Source organism: Arachis ipaensis, chromosome B3, assembly GCF_059453495.1.
Source record: "Arachis ipaensis isolate K30076 ecotype BB chromosome B3, ASM5945349v1, whole genome shotgun sequence".
Lineage (NCBI taxonomy): Eukaryota > Viridiplantae > Streptophyta > Magnoliopsida > Fabales > Fabaceae > Arachis > Arachis ipaensis.
In genome coordinates, this window is record NC_142438.1 from 87,186,723 (window position 1) to 87,191,952 (window position 5,230).

The 5,230-nt window shown below is 40.4% G+C and overlaps 1 pseudogene; it reads left to right on the forward strand.

Annotated features, from left to right (window-relative positions):
• The first annotated feature begins 2,616 nt into the window (after positions 1-2,616).
• On the forward strand, positions 2,617-3,870 carry LOC148571467 (uncharacterized; annotated as a pseudogene).
• The last annotated feature ends 1,360 nt before the right edge of the window (positions 3,871-5,230 follow it).

Sequence of the window (5,230 nt, forward strand, 5' to 3'; positions counted from 1 at the left end):
AGGCCTGTCACTCATCTGAGAGTGGAGGACATTTTGGCCCTCAAAGAACAGCTAGAAAGATCTTAGACTATGGATTCTGGTGGCCTACTCCTTTTAGAGACGCTGCTGAGTTTTGTAAATCTTGTCTCCCATGCCAAAAATTTGGCAATATATCCAGGAGAGATGAGATGCCTCAATAAATTATGCTTTTCTGTGAAATTTTTGATGTTTGGGGCATTGACTTCATGGGTCCATTTCCAAATTCTAATGGATATTTTTATATATTGTTAGCTGTGGATTATGTTTCCAAATGGGTGGAAGCAATTCCTACCCGCACTGATGATGCTAACACTGTTGTTTTCTTTGTGAGAAACCATATTATATGTCGCTTCGGATCACCACGAGCAATCTTGAGCGATCAAGGCACCCATTTTTGTAACAGGAGACTGACAGGATTAATGAAGAAGCATGGGATAATTCATAAAGTTGCAACAGCTTACCATCCCCAAACTAATGGGCAAGCCGAGGTGTCAAACAGAGAAATTAAGCGTATCTTGCAAAAGATAGTAAAGCCTCATAGAAAAGACTGGAGCACCAGGCTACAAGATGCACTCTGGGCATATAGAACAGCATACAAGACACCCATTGGGATGAGTCCTTTTCGCTTGGTTTATGGAAAAGCTTGTCATCTCCCAGTTGAAGTAGAACACATAGCTTTTTGGGAAGTTAAGGAGTGCAACATGGGAATTGAGAAAGCCGGAGTTGAAAGGAAGTTGCAACTGCAGGAACTGGAGAGCCTTCGCCTAGAAGCTTATGAAAACTCCAGAATATACAAGGAAAAGATGAAGGCTGTACATGATCAAAACATCAAGAAGAAAGAGTTCCAACCTGGGGATTTAGTCCTCCTTTACAAATCTCGACTAAGGCTCATGCCAGGTAAGTTGAGATCAAGATGGGAAGGTCCATACAGAGTAGAGAAGGCCGAACCGTACGGAGTTTATCACCTAAGCCATCCTTCAAGCTCTGAACTTATTAAGGTTAATGGACAACGCTTGAAGCTATACCATGGCGAGAAGATGCAGAGAAACAAGGAGCTTGAAATCTTCCTCTTGGAAGATCCCCACATAGCAGAAGATTAAGCTAGTGGAGCGTCCAACTTACGGACGTTAAAGCAAAGTGCTAGGTGGGAGACAACCCACCATGGTATGATCGTTCTTTTCTTTATTTTTAGTTTTTCCTATTCAATAACTCTTCTCTTTCTTAGTACTTTCATGCATCTGCATTTACATGTTTTTATTTTCAAAAAAAAAAAATTTCCGCTACGCGACGCGTCCGCGTCGTAAGGAGAGTAAAGAAAAATAAAGATGAACAGAAAGTCACGCTGGAGCGTGGCTGGAGGCATGCCAATGGCACAAATCAACCCACGCGACCGTGTCGCTGACGCGTTCGCGTCGCATGGGAATCATGGCCTCCCACGCGGCCGCGTGCCCCACGCGGCCGCGTGCCCTGAGTTTTCGACGTAAAAGGGTGCACAATGAAATATTGTGCGAGAGTGATGCTGGATTAGTGCTGGAAGCACAATCCTTATCACGCGACCGCGTCGCTGACGCGGCCGCGTCATCCATTTTCTGACGCACACTCACGCGATCTCGTGACCCACGTGATCGCGCCGTCCCAATTTTGGCAAATAAATTAATTTGAAAAGAGAGTTGTGCTGGTGTGAGGCTGCACTCGCGCCAGAAGCACAACATGGGTCACGCGACCGCGTGATCCACGCGATCGCGTCACCATACTTGAAGTGCATCCACGCGAACGCATGCCCCACGCGGCCGCGTCGCATGCGCCGCACAGCTCAACCTAAAATTGCCACATATCTTATCTTTCTCTCCTCCAAATCCTAATTTTTCTTTTCCCTCCTTATTTCTTCCTTATCCCTTCTTCCTTCTATCTCACCTATCTCTCTCTCTCTCTCTCACCTCCATTACCAAGGTTCTATTTTCTTCTTCCTTCTTCTCTTTTCTATCATTCTTATTATTTTATATATTATTTTCTTTTTCTTTTCTTTTTCTTTTCTTTTTCTTTTCATTATTCATATTTTCCTTCTTCTTCTTTTCCTTTTTACATGGTATTAGAAATTTATTTGAGTCATTATTCCTCATTATATGCTTGTGGATTGTTGCAATTTTTTTGACAATTATTATTTTTAAGGGATTTCTTGTATGTTCACCTTCATACTTTCTATATCTTATTTACCATGCATGCCATGTGTTTGTGAAAAAGCCCATATAGCATTATGCACTTTTCTATATTACTTTACTCTACTATTCAATGCTTGCTTTTCACAAATTCTCTTTACTATTGTTTTAATTGAATTTAATTGTCAATACAAACATTTTGGCTTGTTACAACTGATGCTTGGTCTATGCTACTCATGCCCTTTTTCGGCATGCCAATAAACACCTTGCATCTACTTATCTTTCGGTGCACTGACTATTTTTCATTGTTGGCTTTTCACATGTACTCGAGAGCCTGTGCTAATGTCAACTACATCCTAATGTGCATCCATCACCACTCTTCCATTCTCTTCCTTGCTATATATCTATTTGAATTTAATTTACTTTCTCCTCTCTTTTTAGGATGGCCACCAAGAAAGGAAAGGAGAAAGCCACTTCTAAACCCCCAGCAAGAAGAGGCACTAAAAGAGCATCAGTGGCAGAGCCGTCTTCAACCGCAGTCAAGCCCTCAACAAAAAGAGTTAAGAGGATAATAAAGGTTGATGACAAAGAGAAAGCCTTTCCAGCAAAGGAAACTACGCGATTTCCCAATCGCTACTGTGAGCGGATGTTCCCTATCCTGGCAGAAAGGAACTATAACAATGAATACCTTCTTATCCTCCCGTCCAATATTGCTATCTTTGTTGAGCCGCAAATTGAACGAAGACAATGGGGTTTCCTACGGAGACAGCCAAGGCAGGTCAATCTTTCTTGGGTAGTTGAGTTCTACTTTAACTTCTACATGCCAACCCTGCAGTCTGTTTATGTCCGGCATAAGTAAGTCCCCATTACAGAAATGGCCATTCAGCAAGCTCTGAGTCTTCCCCCTATTCCAGAAGGAATGGACGCCTTCCAAGAAGCCGCACTTAAGCGCCAGAGGTACCAATTTGACTGGGACTCCGTTCTCGGAGTTATCGCATTACCTAGCAGCCGTTGGATCTACGGATACCACCGTACCCGCCCTAAGTGAATCTTGGCTTCAGCACTTACCTTGGAGGCTCGCGTATGGGCACAGATCATATCCCATTACATCTTTCCGAGCACTCATGAGTCCTCCTTCACTGCGGACATGGCTGTTCTACTATGGTGCATCCTTACAGACCAACCTCTGAATCTCTCAAGACATATCCGGAATGCTATGGAACACGTACAAATTGCGGGCAACTTACCTTTCCCCGCCTTGGTCTCAGATCTTGTCTCAGCAGCCGGAGTCTCCTACAGAGCTGGGGACACCAAAGCCGTGCTTCCACGGGATGATCAGTATGTCCCTAACGGGAAATACCTCAGACTTCCAGCAGCCACTACAAGTCTTCCTATTGCTCCAGTTGAAGATAATCCTTCTTCAACACCACAAGCACCTACAACTGATGAATTACTCCAGCAGATAATCACAAGGTTGGATCGGCAAGAACACAAAGCTAAGTTTAGAGAGCGCCGTAACAACCGAAGATTCAAACACCTCAGGGAGCTACTTAGAGGAGATCGCAGAGACTTAGACACCCCGGAATCCACTTCTTTTACTAGCACAGGGAGCCATGACGGTCCCGGTTGTGGAGATACTGCTACCTGCCCACCCCTGTTCCTGACAGACGGCACCGAGGACGGTGCAAAGCCTTAAGTGTGGGGAGGTCGGTCAGTACCTAACTTCCGGAGGTAATTTCTCTTCTCTAGCACCAATAATTAGGATATTTTAGTTAGATTTTCTTTCTTTTATAGAATAGAATAAATTGCATAGGTTAGGATAGTTGCATGCATGTTCTACTTGATTGAAAAGACAATAAGTTTCTTTTAAGACTCTATCTTTGGAACAAAATTTCACTAATTTTTGAAAATTTTTATGATAAATTTGCTTGATTTGTATTTGGAACATGATATTTGAGCTAAAGAACATACAACCTGTGAAAGATTTGAGCCTTTATGTATGGTTACATTATTTAACCATAATTATTTCATCCTTGTGTGTTTACTTCTCTATGATTGTAATCTATATTTTGTTTTATCTTATATGTCCAATATTTATTATATTTGCATGCTTGCACATGATTGAGGCCATTATTTGTTTAAACTCACTTATCCAAATTAAGCCTACCGTTTTCAATTACCTTTGTTAACCACTTTGAGCCTTTAAATCCCATTTGTTCTATATTTTACCACATTACTAACCTTAAGCTGAAAAACAATTGTATATCCCCAATTGAATCTTTGGTTAGCTTAAGATAGAATTGTGTGTGCTAGTTAAGTATGGGAAATTGTGGGAACAAAAGTTGTTAAGGGAATGTGTCATGAGAATTTAATGGAAATTTGGATACCTACTCATGTGAAACTATGAGAATTAAAAATCTAAGTGCATTGATAAGCTATATTTATTTTAATGTAAAAAAAAAATAAATATAAAAATATAAATAAATAAATAAGGGGACAAAATTACCCCAATGTTAAATTCAGAATTCAAAGATTAATGCACATATGATAGAATCAAATACAAAGTTGATACATGAGTATGGATTGAAAAAGGGAATTCTGGGTAGCTAGGTATGAACTTTAAGATTACATTAAAAATATAAAAGTTGGGTTGGAGCTTGGGTTAATTAAAGATTCAATTTATTAGATCACTTGACCAAATGTATACCCCTACCTGTACCTTAGCCCCATTACAATCTTGAAAAGACCTCATGATGTTTGCATTGGTATATTAACTGTTGTTGATTGGTTAGGAGAAGAACAAAAGTTAGAAAGCATGATTAGAGAAGGATAGAGTGATTACCCTATACACTAGAGATTAGAGCGTACATACATTATCAGTGAGGGTTCAATGCTTGAATTTTCATGTTCCCTGCTTTCATGAGCTATCTTCTCGCACTTTTATCTGTTTTATTGTATAATGATAGAATTAGTGGAATTTGATTTGTAATTGTTTGGAAGAGCTTATTTACTTTTGATCAAGTGGGCAAGAATCATATAGTTGTATTTATATATAT